Raw genomic sequence first — 21409 nt, 5'->3', positions numbered from 1 at the left:
GGGTGGATGGTGCTCCTGCTATCACAGCAAGCCCCGCCCCTTCAAAAGCGCGCCCAAATGGGCTGCGAAAGTCCTCCCTTTCCTCCTAGGGAGGCAAAGACATCCCAGCAGCTTAGCAGCGTGCTGCTGGCTGCTAGAAATGAATTGCTTTGAAATCTATCTTTAGTGTGAGATGGGGAAGCACTTGGAAAAAATATTTCTCCTGGAGAGGCCTGCTGGTAAATTAAGAGCTTTTGCATTCTTTTTTACCCTTTTAAAAAATCTGCACTAATAAGCAGAAAATGAAAGTTTCCCTAGGGAACAAGTTCAACAATATATGGGAGAACAGTATTCTGAAAAGCACACTGTCCCCATGTAGACTGCTTCACTTGTGCTCATTCTGCCTTGCCTGCTATTTGGGCAACAGAGTTTCTCTGTCAGGGTCAGATACACTGAATATGTCCATCCAGGATCTGTTACTTTACTCTTTTGCCTCATACGGTCTTACTTTGTAAATGGGCTTAGAAGAGTGCAACTCTATTTAAGATGGAACTGTAAGAGTCAGTTATAGTATACTTGAGAAAACAGTGTAAGTATGTTCCTGCTTGTGTGTGCGAAGTGCCATTGTGTGTGTGAAAGCCAGTTTGGTGTAGTGGTTAAGTGTGTGGACTTTTATATGGGAGAACCGGGTTTGATTCCCCACTCCTCCACTTGCAGCTGCTGAATGGCCTTGGGTCAGTCATAGCTGTCCTTGAAAGGGCAGCTTCTGGGAGAGCTCTATCAGCCCCACCTACCTCACAGGCTGTTGTGGGGGAGGAAGGTAAAGGAGATTGTGACCGCTCTGAGACTCTGAGATTCAGAGTGAAGGGCGGGATATAAATCCAATATCATCATCATCATCTTCATCATCATTAAGTCACAGTCAATTTATGGCAACTTTGTAGGGTTTTCAAAGGCAAGAAACATTCAGAGGTGGTTTGCCATTTTCTTCCTCTGCATAGTAGTCCTGGTTGCTTGGCGGTCTCCCATCCAAGTCTTAATCAGGGCTGACTCTGCTTAGCTTCCAAGATCTGACAAGATTGGGCTAGCCTCAGTCATCCAGATCAGGAATCTTGCTTTCACTGAAAATAAAATCAATCCTGAACATTGCAGCCACTTATATGACAGAGACTTTCCATTAACATTTTCAATTACTTCTTTTAACTAAGTGGACAGTATTGCTGGCATCCTGTGCACACCTGAACACCCTTCAGGGGCTTAAACATGTGGAACTCTGGACAAGATTGAAACCATAATTAATGGACAAGGATACAAATTAGAGTTTATGGACAGAGGGCGTATTTTGGGGATGTTTAATGAAGTAAACTGGGATACAGGAGACAGCTTGAATTAAGATCTGAGTTGTGTATGTTACTCATCCAGCCACTGGGTTAAATATCTGGACCTATGTTTTATCTTCTCTTCATAGATTATTGATGTAACAACATATTTTACAGCACGTTGTAAAAATCCTATGTTTCTTATATATTTTTGTAACTCTGGATTAAGCAATTTCCATGACGCATTTCCAAGAAAACAAACAAATAATAAAATGTACATTAAAACAAATAAGCAAATTGTTTGTAATTGGACCAGAAAAATTGAATTTAACAGGACACTCATCTGATAAAATGTATAAAGATTCCAGTATTTGTAACAGGACATTTCCCTTCTTTGGGTGGCCAATTGGAGTTATTATGCATTCCTTTCTGTTTGGTGTAGTGATTAAGAGAGCCAGTTTGGTGTAGTGGTTAAGTGTGTGGACTCTTATCTGGGAGAACCGGGTTTGATTCCCCACTACTCCACTTGCACCTGCTGGAATGGCCTTGGATTAGCCATAGCTCTGACAGAGGTTGTCCTTGAAAGGGCAGCTGCTGTGAGAGCCCTCTCAGCCCCACCCACCTCACAGGGTGTTGTGGGGAGAAAAGACATGGAGATTGTAAGCCGCTCTGAGTCTCTGATTCAGAGAGAAGGGCGTGGTATAAATCTGCAATTCTTCTTCTTATATGTAACCTTAACCTACTACACAGAATCATATAAGTGAGAAACATACTGTTGTCAGAGACCACATTATGGTGGAGGAGCATTAGTGCATTTCTTCCGATATGTTACTAACCTTCCTATCTTATTTTTATATCCCTGTGTTACTAGAACAATGGTAAATGCAGCTTTGTATTTATACTGTTCACAAATGTGTGCTTTGCCACAGTTTTGTGGACAAGTATTTTCAATGTGAAAAACAATTTTGAGGGAAATGAAATATTTTCTGAAAGAACCCTGTGCAGTTTGCAAGATTTTAGTCCATTCAGATCCTGCTTGGTGTCACTTTGCAGTTGCTTTGATACTACTCGTTCATTTTAATAGAGAGAGTTTTCTGCCTTGCTATGTGGTCCAGCCATTCAGAAGCCATTCAGTGGCTAATGTCATCTGGCATGGTATCATGATGACATTCTAATTTGGCTTGGAAGTGTTATCATGTAAAGGCCCACCAGCAGGCCATGCCCCCCAGCTGCTGATCAGCTGGCTAGCAGGGGGACTTACCTGGAGAAAGAGAAAGGCCCAGACCTTATCATCAGCATTGCACAGGAAGATATTTATTTAATTATTTAGATTTTTATCCCGCCCTTCCCGTAGAACAGGCTCAGGGTGGGTTACATCATAAAAACAATCAACAGTAAAAAAAAACAATTTAAAATATATAAAATCTAAAATTACAGAAAACAATAGGTACTAAAATGGCAAATTCTGCCTCACAGATATGGCCTATTGTCCAGGTCCAGCAGGTCTTAGATGTTAGCATCAGGCACTTTAAGATGAAAACTGCTGATGCAACAGTATGTAACTCCAACTATACTAGCTAATGAGAGGCATGTGAAGCTAGTTAAGTGGGGTGTAACATGATTGGCCAGCTGCACCATAAGAACAAGGAACCTAACTCTTAGTCTTTGTTGGGTTGATGAGGAGGAAGGACGTGTTGGAGAAGTGGAGAGCTATTGTTATCAGAGACTGTTACTCTGTCCGTTTGACTGATGATGGTAATGACCCTGGTATGTGTAGACTATTCTCTGGATTTGTGACTGTGTACTTCTGACCTGGATGAACTGAACTAACTGTGCTTTGACTATCTTGGACTGCCTTTAACTACTCTTTTGCTGTAACCCCGATACAACTGTTTCAACCGGCTTACTGAAGTTGTGTCTTTGTAGACTTTTACTAGAGGCTGCACTTATCAGCATACTCATACTGCAGAACTCCCACGCACTACTGACATTATAGCACTGCGATGGAATGAAGGGGGGAGGCCAATAACAAGTGACGTCCACTGCCTCAGCTAAAAGCCTGGCAAAAGATCTCTGTTTTTTGTCATCACACCAGCAATGTTCAGGTGATGGTCTGGTATTTGGGCAAAAATTCTATGGTAGAAGGTGGTTTTACCATGGAGTTTCTGCACAAATACTATGGCATCACCTGGGTATTGTTGGTGCGATGACATGACTTCCTGTGTGATGCTGGTAATGAAAGGCTGGGCCTTTCTCTTTCTCCAGGTAAGTCACACTATCCCTTGCCAATTGCCAGGAGAAACCTAGCAACCCTACTTTCAAGCCTAATTGGAATGAGAGCACTGTTTCTGCCCTAGCTCTGAATGGCAAAACATTTTACTTCATTTCATAGGCACACCCCATTCTTGCTGTAATGAAGGTTAGGCATAGTTTTGGACAGAGTCTCTTTTCCCATGAGGCCCAAGTGATAAAAAATTAGAGTCACATTTGCTTAGAACAGAAATTAAATCCCAGCATCCCCTTAAGCAGTCAAAAATTCATTGGGCTCTAGCTAAGGTTGGCAGCCTCTAGATGCAGGCCCAGAAATGTTTTAGAATTACAGCTGATCTCCAGCTGACAGAAATCACTTCCCTTGGAGAAAATGGCTGCTTCAGAAAGTAGACTCTATGGTATTATACCCTGCAGAGACTCTTCCCCTCCTCAAACCCCATCCATTCTAAGCTTCACCCTCCCAAATATCCAGCTATTTCCCAACCCAGAGATGGCAACCCTAGCTCCAGCACAGTACAATTCCAAATAGAGTTATAATCTTCTAACTCCATTGATGTTGATGTGCTAAGAAAGTTGTAACAGTTAATGGTTGCACCATCAGACATTTAACAGGCAAAGCACCAAAATGGAATGAAGCGTCACATTCTTATCACTTGGCCCTACCAAAGTATATTAGAAACTGAAGTGAGGGGATCATAAAGAAAGTGGAGGCCTTTGCTAGCAAATGCTGTGACCTTCATAGTCAGGTTTATTTCACATGGGTAGAACAATGGTTCTAGGTTCTCAGAGAGGATTATTTTTGTACCTTGCCAATCATTTATAGATTGGGAAAACAGACTAAACAATCAGCATTTTTAAAGGTCGTGAATAAGGTCGCCCATACTGCAGAGTCTGTAAACAATGACAAGAATAGGGTGTCTCCTTAAGATAATAAGCAGATGTGTCATGGGAGGTCTGAGGGGGAAAACATGTTTAGGTAGGCTTGTTTTAAGTGGAAGTCAACACATAAAGGGCAAGTGCACAGTGGAAAACATAAGCCTATTGGAGGCATAATTTATCTCTGTCATGTATCAATGGAACTGGCCTTTATTTGAAAAGCAATCCCATTAATGAGATTACTGCTGCTGAAGTTCTTCAGTATGTTCAAAGGGAATCTATAGAGCCTCCTGCTTTAGAAGGCCTTTTTTGCACATTTTAATATAGGCCCCAAATACCAATATCGATCCTTCATTTATCAGATTACAAAAACAAAGATAAACAACCAACAAATATAGACCCTTAAGCTCTCAACAGGAACCTTTTTTAAAAGACCCAAAACTATGATGAAATATCAACTAAAACATATTCTTTTGATTAGAAAGGTGCCAAAATGTATTCTTTCTGCCCCAAACTAAAAGTGTTTTCTTTTTAAAGTATAAGTCTCTCTCTCTCTAGCAACTTGATACTGTTCAAAAGTCCCCAGGAGGATTTTGTTCTTTCCCCTCTCCCTTTGTGTTGGATTTTCCACTCAGCCCCATCTGTTTATTTTCTATTTAGCAATCATAGTAAAGCAGATAGCCAAGCTATAAAGATCCAAGAACAGGTGGAACAGGGAGATAATTTGCAAGGCACAATGTTATTACATTCTGGAAATATAGCATCTCTGATTTGATGGCTTGATGGTAGCTTAATTTGCCTGGCTTTATTTATGTATGTGTATATTTGCTTTAATAGATATACTTCCTTTGTCAGAGAAAATACATATTAGTGGTCAAATACCTTCTGCATCTCTGTCTGAAGGAAGCACAAACAGACTAAAATAAATAAATTAGTTCCAACAGTGATCATTTTAAACAGTTTGTTGAAATTTTGCAGTCTGAGAGTATTTTGTGTCCAGAATGGAATACTCTTTCTTTAAACACATCATGCATGAAAGTTCTGCTTTGTTCCAATAGCCAAAAGGTGTTTAGTTCATGTATCTAAAATTTGTGAATATGGTCTTCTTGTTATAAGCATTACTTTATTTTGAAAACAGCATCAAAAACACAAAATATATAATTGAATAATGGATATTTACAGAGCAATTCAGGGATGGGGTGGAGCTGAAAGCGCTGTGGAAGTGGACTTACCACTATGCTGGCGGTCTGCAGACCTATGCCAGGGGATCCTCCTCCGTGCTGGCAGAAATGGGGCGTGTGCCAATGTGGACTGATGGCGGAGCGCTGCTGTGCCACACTTAAGAACATAAGAACATAAGAGAAGCCATGTTGGATCAGGCCAATGGCCCATCCAGTCCAACATTCTGTGTCACACAGTGGCAAAAATTTTTATATATACACACACACTGTGGCTAATAGCCACTGATGGACCTCTGCTTCATATTTTTATCTAAACCCCTCTTGAAGGTGGCTATGCTTGTGGCCACCATCACCTCCTGTGGCAGTGAATTCCATGTGTTAATCACCCTTTGGGTGAAGAAGTACTTCCTTTTATCCGTTTTACCTGTCTGCTCAGCAATTTCATTGAATGCCCACGAGTTCTTGTATTGTGAGAAAGGGAGAAAAGTACTTCTTTCTCTACTTTCTCCATACCATGCATTATCTTGTAAACCTCTATCATGTCACCCCGCAGTCGACGTTTCTCCAAGCTAAAGAGTCCCAAGCGTTTCAACCTTTCAACCTTGGGGCACAGCAGAGGCTCAGGGTGGCATGTTGGCGTAGGAGGGGGCCGATCCAGGGGCGTGGCTGCTGCTGGTCAGCTCCCACAGAGCTTTTGGTGCGAGAATGCCCCTCTGCCAGGCACAAACTTGCGCCACGCAAAATGCTGGCGTATCACATAGGCACTAGTGGAAGCAGGAAGTACATGCTGGTGGTGCCAGCGCAGCAGTGCAGAAACCCCTTTGGGAACCGTGTTATCGCCCCACCAATCCCCTCCCGCTGTGGGCTGGGCACGGCCCCCCTTTCACTCCCAATCAGTGCCTCCCACCCTACAAAGCTCTTGGCTCCGACTACACACAACTCCCCAGGGAGGGCAGGGTGCACAGCACAGCATTCTGCTCTGGAGGGCTACGCCGTGCGGACTTAGCACGAGGAGGGCCCCTAGCCCGCAGAACCACCCAGCATGGTTGCGGCTCCAACCGGGGTGCCGGCCACTGCACATGTGCATGTGGGGGTGCGCCCTGGCCTCCCATCCTGCTGGTGGCCTGCCACCTCATGTCTCGGGCATCCCCATGCCGGGATGAAGGGGGCGCAACACGTGTTCCGGCTTTCTGCAGCCCAGCCAGCGACTCGCCATCTAGGGCAGATCCTGCTGCTCACGCCATCCCCTGCCATGGCTGCTGTGATTGCGGACTCGCATGCGATGCAACTGGTCTGTGATGCAGGACAGCTGAAAATGTGTGGGATGACTCTACCGAAGGCAGCTGTGGGTGCATCCTCCGGCAACGGCATCTTGGACTGCGAGAGCCAGGAACCTCCACATGTGAGCTTGCTGTCCCTGGTAGCAGATCAATAAACTTAGCCCAGCACGCCCATCTCGTCTTCTGTGTCTTTCACTTCTCCCACCTTGCCCTGGCCCCCTTTATCCCCCACACACTCTGCTCATAGCCATCCCAAGGGCATGGCTCTGTGGCCGGGGGGACTTTCGGGGCACCCACTTAGTGCAGATGTGTGGGAACTATAGTGAGCTATACTGGTGAAAGGCGGGGACTGATAGGCGGCAAGGCAGACGCTTGTCCAGGGCTGCACCATGTGTCCACGCCATCTGGGTCTATGATGCAGCTGACAGGGATGCTGTGGTCGGGGTGGGTGCCCACAGAAAAGAGGGGGCGGCCCAGGGAGGGGACTTGGCCGACCAAAAATAATGGTGGCTGGATGGTAAGCTCAATAAAGAGGGAAGCTGGCCATGTGAGCATTCCTGCCGCAGGGCGGCCTTGAACCCACGGTCCCAGCATTGTGAGGCGGGGGATTAGCTCGCTAAGCCAAGCCGCCTCCACTGTGTATGGAGGCGGCCTACAGATGTTACATGCTGGGGGTGGGGTTGGTCCTGGCTTAGAGTGTTGACATGATGGGCTCCTCATGGCCCCCTTTGGAGCGGCCTCGGTGGGGTCATGCAGGGACCACAAGCAGGGGGCGGTGTGGGCCGCCGCGGGGACTTCTGGATATGCAAATGAGGGAAACCTGTGGACTTGAAGGTGCGCCTGCTCAGCCCAGGGAGCATGTGGGGAGGTGTGAGTGTCGGCTATCATCCCCAGTGGCTCCTGGCTGCTGAGGGGCGGCTTCAGCTGGGAGTCGAGTCTGTGACCACTCACACCTCACAGAATGCCTGCCGTGGTGCCTTGCCTGACAGTCCCATAGCCAAGGCATGCGGGAACCCTGCTGAGGCACTCCTGGCATTGCACTGGGGTTCCCATAGAAAGTGGGGAGGATGTGCAGCATCCGCCCCTGGGGGGGGGGCCTCTGGTGGTGGGATGAGGGGGCAACACCTGTCATTGGCCCCCATGGATTGCGCGGTGTGGCACAGGCTGTGGTGCCCTTGCTGCCACCCCAAAGCACTTGACCACAGCTTCCAGACACCTCTGGAGCTGTGAGGGGCCCTGCATGAGCGGGGGCATGGGGCCGTCAAGACCACTGGATGCCCTGCTGGTGTACCATGGGAAGGCTGGGCTGGGTGGTGTGAGAGCGTCCACTATCAGCCAGCTGCGGTCAGCAGCCCCCGCATTTCACCACCCGTAGGAGGAATGGCAGCGACAGAGCGGCACCGACCGAGAGTAACCACCAGCTGAACTGGACTGAGGCAGAGAAGGTGCTCCTCTTTGGCTTGGTGGCCAAGAACGCCGTGGTGGCGCTCACTGGCACAAAAGCCGGGGGGGGGGGGCGAACTCCTGCCATCGGAGTTTCTGGCATATGTTGGTGGAGTGAGTGTCTGCTGTGAGCCAGGTCCCCCACACAGAGCAGTCTACCCTGAAATGTTGGAACGACTCATTCAGCCCTGCCAAGAAGCGGGTTCGGAGTCCATCGCTAAGGGCTCGACCTATGAGGAGGCGGTGGCCCGGGCCCATACCAGCTCGGAGGCAATCATGGGACCCCTCATTCGCCCAGTGGCTGTAGCTGGCCATGGCATTGAGGTTATTTGCGGTAGGTTGGCACCCTCCCCTGCCCCTCCTCGCCGCTGTGGAACTGCCGCAATCTGATGGCGACACCCTTCCCCGCTCCCCAGGTGACTCCCAAGAATCGTCGCAGACTGGCACGAGGAGCCAGGGGGAGCTGTTGGAGGATCTGGAGAGTGGCAGCGATGCAGAAGGCTGTGTAGGTGGTGGGGACCCAGGGCTCAGGGACCATGGCCAGCTCAAAGGATCCCCACCACCCTGTCCTCCATGTGGGCAGCCATAGAGTGGGACTGACTGGAGGGGCACTGGGAATGGCGGGAGGCCATGGCTGCAGGCCAACACTGGATGGCGGGGATGGAGGGGACCATGTCCGTGGGACTGGCCACCTGTCCAGTCTCCTGGCCATGGCGAGGCAGTCGCAGGAGTGGGGCATGAGGGTGGAGCAGCTGCTTGCCAGTAACGACCTGTCTCTGGTTGGCGTTGAGGGGGCTGCTCCTGCAACTCCCAAGGTGGCCCCTCTGGTGAGGTGGGCAGGGAGATCCAGCATGTGGGCTCCATCAGGGATGATGCTCGGGATGCCGTGCCTGCCCCTGACTGGGGACTGGCCGCCCCACAGCTGCACCCTTCAGCCGGCCGCCTCTGCCCACCGTGGATGCAGGTGGCTTCCTGTGAGGGGACAAGATGGCAGCCCCTCTGCAGCCCTGTGCTTTAATAAAACTGATCCTTGCACATTGCGTTGAGTCCTTATTCAAGCGGGATCTGGGGGTGGGGGAGGCGAGTGTGGCACATGGCCACTTTGACACCGTCGTATGGTCCTTGTGGGTGTGCAATTCTCTGCCGGCGGGCATGAGTGGAAGCCACCATGGGGACTGCAACCAGCACCTTTGGGGCATGGGTGCCTGCAGCGGGTGGCCTATTGTGTCCTGGCAGGGGGCCCCCATGGCATCTGGGAGGCCATCTGCTCATGCAGGCTATGAGGGGGACACTGATGGGGGCTTGGCTTCACCCCTTTGATGGGTAGCCTGCTCCATGGAACTAGCAGTAAGTGCTGACTGGATGCTCCCCCAAGTATTACACAGCCACACCATGGGACTCAGTGTGTGCATGAGGGGTGTGGGGCATGCGGGCAGCCTATCGCCAAGGAGCGCTCTCTCCGGCGGCAGGTGTCACGTGGGCCGGCTCCCCAGCTGCCACCAGCCAATCCCTGCCATCCCCGTGGAAGTGCCCCCTCCTGTCCCTGCCCTCGCGCCGCTCAGGGAGGCCACACTCCAGCATATTTTACACATCTACTGGCAGCAGCTGCTGCTTGGCCGCACTGCAGTCCAGTGCCCCGAACCCCTTTGGAAGCCGACTAGTGGTGCCGTAGATCCATCCATGCCTGAGCGGCCGCTCGCCACGTATGTCTGGATTGGGCTGCCCTTAGTTTCTCCTAAAATGCCTGTCACAACTCTGCCCCTATATGAGGTTTCAGTCTATGACCACTATTGCCCTAAGCTAGAGCCCTAACTCACTGTGGGTCCTGTTTGCAACCCCACAGGGTGCCAGCCTACAAGTCCCTGACAATGGTTGAGTTTTAGGTTTGTGATTCAGAAACAGCCAAATAGTTTTCTTACAAGCATTGTCATTGCTAATGAATGGTCAGTTACTACAAGCATATACGTAGTCCCGCACTACCACAAAGTATGTAGTCGAGTTTCCCACATTTGGGGAAATCACAGGGGTCAGCACACCCAAAGTGCAATGGATGAGCCTCACCATGGGAAAACCTCCTTCGTGATCAAGGTGTCTCCCCTGCCAGGTAAGTATACAAGCATATCCAGGGCTCTTTTTCTAGCAGGAGCTCTTCTGCATATTAGGCCATGCTCCCTGATGTAGCCAATCTTCCTGGAGTTTACAGTAGGCCCTGCAAGAAGAGTTCTCTAAGCTCTTGGAGGATTGGCTACATTAGGGGAGCGTGGCCTAATATGCAGAGGAGCTCCTGCTAGAAAAAGAGCCCAGCATGTATCCACATATATACTCATATTATTACTTATCCTATTTATATATCTACATATAATCATGTATTTGTATATATATTTCCACCTGTATTGTTTAATATATTTATGTTTGTAATCACCCACATATATTCATCATAGTTTTATATTGTAATGTAAAATAGTATGAGGCCCTAATACATGGTAGATTATTGTCAGAATCCTAGGCCTAATCTTGTCTCCTTGGTAATGAAAGATAGGTACCAATGGAAAGACGTCTGCAGAAACTGAATGTAACCTTGAAGAAAAGCAGCACCATGGTCTGGGAATTAATTCAAAGGTTTTTAGGTGGCAGAAGTTCAGTTGGGAAAATGGATGAGTCTTTAACCTATAACCTATATCTGAACTGTGAGTTTCAGTTATCATCAGTCTGGCAAGACGATAGTCTTGTATGCACATGCTACAAGTGTTTGCTAAATGATTCTTCATTAAAAGCTTATTTTGCATTTACTCAAGAAGGCTTGTGATAGATTCTGGGCAGAACCTTACACAGGGGTATGGAGAACCAAAGGAGGTGACAATGGTATAGCCCATCAAGGCCCAGCATGGAATGCCCAACTGTGTGATTAGCTGAGTGGCGGGTGGTTGCAATAGAGTGAAATCTGGGCTCTCCCTCTCCCAAGGCTTGGCCCACAGTGGGCCTAAATGCTGGTGGTGGGAGAGGGCCGTGAGGCCAAGCAGCAGGGAATTTAAAGTGCTGCACTGCCCAGCTGGCTCACCTGCCTGTATGGTTTTTCCCTTCCTTTAATCTGATTAAAGCTCCTTGATTAAAAGTCTTGAGCAGCTAAGAACCCATCTGCTAAAAGCAGCAGCATCTGGACTAAATGCTAAACCAATGGGAAAAATCTTGCAACAGATATAGTAAAATTTGGAAATCTGTCAGATAAAATGGAGTAAAACTAACTTGTGATGAGACAAAGATGAAAAATTACCTAGATACTGTGTTAAAAACCTATTTCTAAGGCTAATATAAGGAGGAGACACCAACAAAATATATATTAAAGTACCAATTTCCCCCTGATAACAATCACAAAGAGGGTCTGAGTAAGGAATCTTTCTTAATCTTCCGTTCATAAGAGGAGTGGGCTGCGCATTCAACCAAGCTAAAAAGAAAGCTCTTTCTTCTCTGGTCACCATAGCTTTCCTGGTCTGAGATCATCTGCCAAGTTCCCTTCCAGCCCTCCATGTTGTTGTGTTGCAGGAAGGAATCAGAGCCTTAGTATTGGGCCAATGATTTCAGGACCTTCTCCTGCCTTGTTCTGCTAGCTACCACCATTGAGCTTTGATACAATGCATCCACCTGCATTGAATTGATACCTAGGTTTCCTGTATAATTACCAATGATTATTTCTCCACACCTACCACTTCTCTGCATATCACACCTAATCCAATCATACCTGCTACTGTCTTTTGTCTGCTAATGTCATTTGGCATCTGAAATCACTTCACTTTCCAATACATAGGATAGATGGACTCACATTCTAGTTGTATATGAAGAAGTGAGCAGTGACTCACAAAAACTCATATCACAAATTTTGGTAGTCTTTAAGATGCTACCTGACTCTTACTCTTTTCTACAGACAGACTACCATGGATACCTTTCTTGATCTATTGGTGTAGGAGGGATCTTTCAATTTCATTGTCCTCTCGCTTCTCCTTGATGCAAGTCACATACAATGTGAAACGTAATCATATTTCTAGCACCCTACAAAATTACCCTGTGGAAGGATAATGCTGTTACTATGTGTCAAGAAATGAACTTCCCATGCACAATGTATGTCTTTGTATTAGTCAGTATCATCATGTCTAAGTAATGTAAGAATTTGTACCTTTAAGTGTGCTGTGCCAGAAGGCAATTACCTAATCAGATACAAGGTTGATTACTCTCACCTGTATAGTATTCAATTGACAGTAGATCATCTAGATCATAATTTTGACAGCAAGTAATCTAGATGTGAGTCATCTGACAGCTCTAATTAGATCCTATTTGGGATTTGCTAATGAATTAAGCCTGTTAATGGTAACAACTAGAATATAATCTGGTCAGAAGCCATACCAAAGAGAGCTTCTGTATCATCTGGATGATGAGAAGAAGCTATGTCTGACTGCGTTGTGGTGCCTGACCGAAGAGAGTCAAATGAACTAAGACTCAGGGTAAGCAGCCAGGAGATACCACACAGTTAAGTGTAGGAGGTAGCTGGCTAGCTGCCAATAGTCTTTTGTTTTGAGTGTTTCTCTTCTGTATACATTGTTCTATCTTATGTTTGTTTTATGTTTTCCCTTATTTAAATTGTACAGCACCATGGGATGTTTTTAATTGTAATTATATTTTATCGGTTTTAAACTGTAATTTAAATGTCTGAACTGATTGTTAGCTGCCCTGAGTCTGCTTGTGGAGAGGGTGAGATAAAAATTCAAAGTAATAAATAACAAATACCCTATTGTAAATAAAGCCATTTATATTTTTGTATAATTTGACTTAGTGCCTTGCAGTCTGATAACCGTTTAAAGCCCACCAGACCATAAGAACCTTTAAGGGGAAAGTTTGCAAATTATAAATTATTTTCAGTTATTTTTCCTCCCCTCTTCTTCTAGGTCTGAGGGGGCATAGGCCAAACCCCCTTGACCTGTTTGACACTATGCTGTCTTACAATATAGGCTCTTAAGACTCACATTTGTGGGAAAGCCCACTGTGAGACCCCTGAAGAGAACTTTGAGTGTCCCAGGAAGTGATCTGTAAAACTTCTCTATTTTTGCATATATTTTCACCTTCCATCCTATGATATTATATGTTTAGAACATTTATTGCAAACATATATATTGCACATGAATTATGATCCACAATTGTGCATCATGTCATTCTTTAAAAAGCAGGCAGAAATTCCAATCCACATGGGCAATTAGCCAATTTGTGTTTTGTATTCTCTGTTCAAAAGTAAATACTGCAGTAAAGTAAGATCTGAATCATTGTTGTACATCACAGGAGTAATTGGCTAAGTTTCACAACAACTTGCACAATTAAGCTGCCACTTTTTCACAGCTCTAATGACAATATTTATAAATCTGTTTTTTAATAGGATATTACCAGCAACTTTGAATATGCAATTTTTAATTCATAAGAAGAAAATCACATACAATCTTGGTATTAGTTGCAGATTCTTGGCGGCAGGGGTGTGACCTAATATGCTAATGAGTTCCTGCTGGGCTTTTTCTACAAAAAAAAGCCCTGCTCTTAAGTGATAATTTCTGGCAGCATGTAAGAAACACACTCTGCTATAAAATTTGGAATAAATAAATGATACAGATAATGGATCTGGTAGAATACACAATTAAGATGTCTAGGAAGGTTTTTTTACCTAATTTTTTTACCAAGAATCTAGTGAGTTTTTAAAATAATTATTAGAACATTTATGATACTGTTTCTAATATAAAAAAAATTAGGTCTGTCCTCACCACATAACTAATATGATTAAAACAATTGTAAGAACAAGTTCTCCGATGAACCATACAGAACTTTTTGATTCCCCACCCCCCTGTTTTTGTTCTTGAGATGCCTACTATTAATAGATATTTCTAAGGCTGTTTGGTAGTTCTAACTATTTTTGTTTATTATTTTAAAACTTTATGTTACATTAAATGCCAATAACAAAGAAACTCTTCAATTATGGTTAAAATTGGGTCATTTAGAAAAGCCTGCTATTGAACCTATTTCTACTGCTTTCTCTCTTAAAAGTATTGCATTATATTAGAAACAATGGCTGCCATTGAATAAAGGCTTAGAAAGCAATTAGCTTCCATTGTGTCTGATTACCCCTTCCAGTTTCACTGATTAATTGCAAGGACTCTGATCAGCAAATGTAGAAGTCTGGTTTATTCAGTTGAGACAGCATTGGTGTTGTGTTGAGAACTGCTTTCACAACCCTGCTGATCGTTGGAAGAGAGTGTGTGGGGACTTCCTCTGAGCATTCAGAAGTTGAAGAAGAGCTGTTTTTTGTACCCTGCTTTTCTCTTCTATCAGGAGTTTCAGTGACTTAAAATCTCCTTGCCTTCCTCTCCCCACAACAGGCACCTTCTGAGGTAGACAGGGCTGAGAGAGTTCTGAGAGAACTGTGACTGGCTCAAGCTTCATGTGGAGAAGTGGAGAATCAAATCTGGTTCTCCAGAGTCCAGATCAGAGTCTGCTGCTCTTAACCATTACATCATGCTGTCTGCATTTACTCCATGCAGACCACCCAACAATTGTGTGGAGGAATGGGGCTAGGGTTGCCAATCCCCAGGTGGGGCCAGGGGATCCTCCAGTTTGGAGGCCCTCCCCCCGCTTCAGAGTTGTCAGAAAGCAGGGGGAGGGGAGGGAAATGTCTGCTGGGAACTCTATTATTCCCTATGGAGATTTATTCCCTTAGAAAATCATGGATAATTGATCTGCGGGTATCTGGGGCTCTGGGGGGGCTATTTTTGGGGTAGAGGCACCAAATTTTCAGTATAGCATCTAGTGCCTCTCCCCAAAGTACCCCCCCCCCCCAAGTTTCAAAAGGATTGGACCAGGGGGACCAATTCTATGAGCCCCAAAAGAAGGTGCCCTTATCCTTCATTATTTCCTATGGAAGGAAGGAATTGAAAAGGTGTGCCATCCCTTTAAATGTGATGGCCAGAACCCCCTTTGGAGTTCAATTATGCTTGTTACAGCCTTGATCTTGGCTCCACTCCTAATGTCTCCTGGCTCCACCCCCAAAGTGAATTGGACTTGGCAACCCTAAGTGGTGCCAGCGTCTTCAAGCCTCCCATGCAGTGAGTGCCTACACATATGGGACATCTGCATAGGACTACTTGGTCAGTAGTTACAAACTAGTTACATTTAATATGAACTTGTGTTTATTCAGTAGCTCTTCTATAATATTTGTAGATTAAACTGCAGGCTGTCCAAATCCACATAGGAACCAAAGATGAATGCCAATATCTTCATGAAATGTACAGGCAAAGACAAATAAGGGCTCCACTTCACCATCCCACTATGTCACCCTTGTATCTTTTCTTCTGAAGCTTACTGTTCACTGTTAGCTAATCTAATGTGAAGTTTTCTTGTATCCTGGGTTTCAAAGCAGAGTATGGGCTACTGCTTTCCTCATTTCTGTGTTAGGAGACAGAACGGCAAACAGAAGTCTGAAAGGAACTCATGCATCTGTTGTTACAATTTGCTTCTTGTTGTTTTGCCCAGTCTTGCAATATTAGTTTATCCTTAGACAATAATATCTGGGGAAATTAAGAATGGACCATTTATGCAACCAGGGATTGTATCACCTCAGAATGTATCACTTCATTCTTCAATCAAGGCACATGCTGAATACCGTATAATACATTTTGTGCTAATCCTCTCTAAACTAAAATTGAACCAATAATGTCTTGCACATAAAGATTACTTTTTTTTTGAGACACAGCAATAAAAAAAAGACTGCATTTGTTTGCCCTTTACAAGAAAACAAGGGCTTTCATGAACAGACCTGCCAATGCTTTGCTGGTGAAAATCTGTAAACTTCATTTCAGATAAAAATAACCAGATGACTGACTATGAATTGCAGTGGCTCACAAGCTGAAAGGTGTGCTGCAGATAATCTATAATGGTGCCACCGTTGTTGTTGTTTTTCTCTCATGCCTTTTCTATAGCTCCACATAAAGAACTAATTTTGACAAGTTACCTTCATGTGTCCTTGGCTAATCAGAGCAATTACCATATGTCTTCTGCTCCATCGCCTTTGATTGTTTTTAAGCAGGATTTGTTTTGCTGACAACTCTCTGAACCTTGTATGAGAGAGAAGCAGATGAATTTATTTATTTAATTCACTTAAACCAAAATGCAAGTACAGTGTGCATAAAAATCCCCCCTGAATGTCACAATGATGCAAGAAACATGGCCAGCTGAACACAGAAATATTTGCACATTTGGGGGTGGGGGTGGCATTTTAGTAGCATCCAAAGCTGCTCATATACTTTATCTAATTCCTAGAATTCTCCAGTAGGTTACAGAGTTGTGCTTGAAGGACAGGGGATTATTTGGATTTTTATGTAGTCATTCACAGGGCAAGCCTACAAGCAGTCCTGGAAGTAAGCCTGTTGAATAAACCTAATATGAGTAGACACATTTAGGTTTACTCTCTCAAAGCAGAGACATTTAGGTCTACTCTCTCAATGTGTCCATTACCTCCAAGTCACATAACTGTTCTGTACATCCCATTAAGATCTCCCATCAGTTCTCATAGTAAATTCTTTTTACTATTAAAAATACTTTTTACATAGTAAACTTTTTAGGAGTCAGTTTGGTGTGGTGGTTAAGAGTGGTGGACACTAATCTAGGATAACTGGGTTTGATTCCCACATATATGAACATATGAAGCTGCCTTATACTGAATCAGACCCTGGGTCCATCAAAGTCAGTATTGTCTTCTCAGACTGGCAGCGGCTCTCCAGGGTCTCAAGCTGAGGTTTTTCACACCTATTTGCCTGGACCCTTTTTTGGAGATGCCAGGGATTGAACCTGGGACCTTCTGCTTCCCAAGCAGATGCTCTACCACTGAGCCACCGTCCCATCCCCATCCACATGAAGCCATCTGGGTGACCTTGGGCAAGCCACAGTTCTCTCAGAGCTGTTCTCTCAAGAGCAATTATCTCAGAGCTCTCTCAGCCCCACCTACCTCACAGGGTGTCTGTTGTAGGGTGAGGAAGGGAAGGCGATTGTAAGCTGTTCTGAGATTCTGAGTGAAGAGTGGGGTATAAATCCAACTCCTCCTCCTTCAAACCAATGTCCACCCATAATAGCTTCTTCTTTTCAAGGACTCTTTATTAGTCTTTTTAGTAAATGTGTATTGAAATATATACATACAAATAATAGTTGCAGCAAAGACTTCATGAAAACAGAGCTGTAATTATGTTTGGCTCCAACAGATCAATGCGCTAATTAAAGGGCAGTACTACTTTTTACCTTTGGTAGAACCTTATAATGATAGTGTGCTATGAAAATTTAATACCTAGTTTCTTCTATCTTAATTATGCCTAATGAGCTACTTGCTTTAACAAACAAACAAATTTCAACATTTCATCCATACCTCACACCACAAGACACTATCGTGCTCAGTGAAATGGTGTTTTTCAATAATTAGATGAGTTCCAGAGAGGCAAGATCTACTCATTTTCTGTTCATGCCTCTTATTGCTGGTGGTGACAATTAATGTATTCATTCATTTATTTATTAAACTGTTTCCTCCCCAAAGAATAGCTCTTCCCAATTAGGAGGTGTATTTCTAAATGATTTTTAAAAAAAGACTTCTAGTAAAGAGACTAATTGGCAACTATGCTTTTAAAAGACTGACATGAATTTGAATATTCTGTACTAACGAATACCACTTGTATTTATAGTTACACACACAGAACAAATAATTTCCCATTAACTAGGTTTGCATTTCATCCCTGTTGAACGTCCAATGCAAATTTTCTTCCAAAGTGTCTTGGTTAATTCAGGCTTATTGTGAACAGGATTGTGTTGAGAGAGGTTAACTTCAGAATGGGAGAGCAAAGCCAGTAATTAGAGATAAATACCAAATGACAAATAAACAGCTGTTAGAACGACCAAAGAAAAATGGCATCAAAATTAGGAAAATTGTTAGGGAATGAACAAAGAATAAAAGTGCTGGGTTAAAAGGATATTGAAAATTTGAAAAACAACCAAAAGAAATTTAAGCATCTGCAAAGGTGACAGAACTAGAATAAAACTTAGACATTTGTTACAAGGAGAAGATATAATTTTCAGCAAAATGCCTCTAATAAATCATGTTGCATCTCTTGAATAATAGTAACAGTAATAATAATGTATATAGCACTTTTTGAGCATTCATATACATGATGCCATCAATCTGTACAACACTTCTGTAAGGTAAATCAGTATTATTATCTCCAGATATGAGAATGTGATATAGTGGCTTGTTCATGTCCACCTTAAGAACAGGACTAGCTGCAGTCATATCCATGCAGAATCTGTTTCACATTCTCTGCACATAGTTTTATGCAGGAGAATTTGTATGTTGTAGTGGTTAGGGTGCTGGGCTAGCATCTGGGAGACCAGAAGTGTTATTCTTACTTCCATGGAAGCTTTCTTTGTGACCTTGAGCCATTCTTAGCCTAACCCACCTTACAGAATTGCTGTGAAGATACAATGTAGAGAACAGTGTAAGCACCTTTAGGTCCCCACTGGGGAGAAAGGCTAGGTACAAGTAAAACAAATAAAACAAAACACAGACCAAACCAGACTGAAGTAAATGGAAGAGCCTTTGGTAGCCTAAAGCTTCAAGTGCACATCTGTAGTGAGTCTAATACAATGGCATGGGCAGAATACCATTCAGAGATAAAAGCCATAATCTTTGGAAATATCTCTTGCATAAACCCTCATGAAATGGACTATACAGCAGCACATTCCAATTTCCTGTCTTCACTTCAAAAGCCCACCCAGCTTATTGCAAGTCTGCTAATGATCAGGTCTCATACTAAACTGCTTAGGCAACAAATTGACGGCATGAACATGCAAACTGTTTTAAGCTTTCCCATCTACCTGCTTTGAAAAGAAGCCCCCCAAATGTATAGAGTGAATGAGTTTTGAATCTCTTTATTCCACAGATTTACCTTTTGAAATAAATGTAAACAGGCCTTCCATTAATCAGAATGTCATGTTATCTGAATGTTTTCAGTGTCCCCAAGGCCAAATGGATAAAAGAGGTTATAATATACAATTTGTCATTATTCTGAAGGCCTTAGTCTGGGCTTGTTTTAGTTTAGCATAAAGCATTTCCACAATTATCTTAGCTATATATTTCATCCTCTCATGGGCCTGTCAAACTTAGTCACAGATCTCAGAGGCATTGGATTGTGTGTGATTGTTTCTCACAACAACATTTCTTATAGTATCTTAGTTCTTTTGTTGGTTGCTCTCCCCCAGCCCAGTCTGTGAAATATTGCCAACACTAATCAGATGCTATATGTAAATATGAAGCAAGATATGACAGAAATGCAGTGAAGTAGAGTAATAGACCCTGAGAGACGTGTGGTAGAATAGCAACAAGTCTTGTGGTGCCTTAAAGACAGACTAATATGTAGCACCATTGTAAATGGAGTTGCACTCTTATAAGTCTTTAGACATCAATTGATGTTTGTTGTTGCTGTTGTTCAGTCACACAGTCGAGTTCGACTCTTTGCGACCCCATGGACAAAGTCACGCCAGGCCCTCTTGTCTTCCACCATCCTCCGAAGTCTGCTCAAATTCGTGTTTGTTACATGAGTAACACTGTCCAGCCATCTCATCTTTTGCCACCCCCCTTCTTCTTTTGCCACCTGCCTTTCCCAGCATCAGGATCTTCTCCAGTGAGTGCTCCCTTCTCATTTGGTGGCCAAAGTATTTGAATTTTAGCTTCAGCAACTGACCTTCCAGTGAACAGTCTGGGTTGATTTCCCTTAGGACTGACTGATTTGATCTTCTTGCAGTCCAAGGGATTCTCAAAATTCTTCTCCAGCACCACATCTCAAAAGCATCTATTCTTCTGCGCTTGGCCTTCCTTATGGTCCAGCTCTCATAGCCATACATTACTACTGGGAATAGTTTTTGGCTATATGGACTTCTGTCGGCAGGGTGATGTCTCTACTTTTTATTATACTGTCCAGGTTTGCCATAGCTGCCTCCCAAGGAGCAAACGTCTTTTAATTTCATGGCTACAGTCACCATCTGCAGTGATCTTGGATCCCAGAAATGTGAAGTCTGTCACTACTTCCATGTCTTCCCCTTCTATTTGCTAAGGTGTGATGGGGTCGGAAGCCATGATCTTAGTTTTTGGATGTTGAGTTTCAAGCCTACTTTTGTGCTCTCCTCTTTCACCCTCAACAAGAGGTTCTTTAGGTCCTCCTCACTTTCTGCCATTAGAGTGGTGTCATCTGCGTATCTGATGTTGTTGATGTTTTCCCCAGCAATTTTAACTCTGGCTTGTGTTTCATCCAGGCCAGCATTCTGCATGATGTACTCTGCATATAAATTAAATAAACAGGATGACAATATACATCATTGTCGAACTCCTTTCCTATTCTAAACCAATCAGTTGTTCCATATCCTGTTCTGACAGTTGCTTCTTGACCCTTATACAGGTTTCTCAGGAGACATGTGAGGTGGTCTGGTACTCACATCTCTTTAAGAACTTGCCACAGTTTGTTGTGATCCACACAATCAAAGGCTTTAGCGTAGTCAATGAAACAGAAATAGACGTTTTTCTGATACTCCTATGCTTTCTCCATAATCCAGCGAATGTTGGCAATTTGATCTCTAGTTCCTCGACCTCTCCGAAACCCAGCTTGAACTTCTGGTAGTTCCGGATCTACATACTGCTGAAGCCTAGCTTGTGGGATCTTTAACGTGACCTTGCTGGCATGTGAAATGAGTGCAATGGTGTGATAGTTTGAACATTCCTTGGCATTAACCTTCTTTGGGATTGGAATATAAACTGACCTTTTCCAATCCTGTGGCCACTGTTGCACTTTCCAAATTTGTTGACATAATGTGTGCATCACTTTAACAGCATCATCTTTTAGGACTTTGAATAACTCAACTGAGATACCGTCATCTCCGCTCACTTTATTGTTAGTAATACTTTCTAAGGCCCATTTGACTTCACGCTCCAGAATGTCTGGCTCAAGGTCAG

At 44.1% G+C, this 21409-nt stretch overlaps 1 non-coding gene across 1 annotated transcript; it reads right to left on the bottom strand.

Annotated features, from left to right (window-relative positions):
* Nucleotides 1-10301: 10301 nt before the first annotated feature.
* Nucleotides 10302-10461, bottom strand: LOC132573068 (U1 spliceosomal RNA). The gene has a single exon (XR_009555483.1). It is a non-coding gene; the product is annotated as a U1 spliceosomal RNA (small nuclear RNA).
* Between the last annotated feature and the right edge of the window lie 10948 nt (nucleotides 10462-21409).

The sequence above is a fragment of the Heteronotia binoei genome, chromosome 5 (genome assembly GCF_032191835.1).
Source record: "Heteronotia binoei isolate CCM8104 ecotype False Entrance Well chromosome 5, APGP_CSIRO_Hbin_v1, whole genome shotgun sequence".
NCBI lineage: Eukaryota > Metazoa > Chordata > Lepidosauria > Squamata > Gekkonidae > Heteronotia > Heteronotia binoei.
Note: the sequence above shows the minus strand (reverse complement) of the source record. Positions and strands in the feature narration are given on the sequence as shown.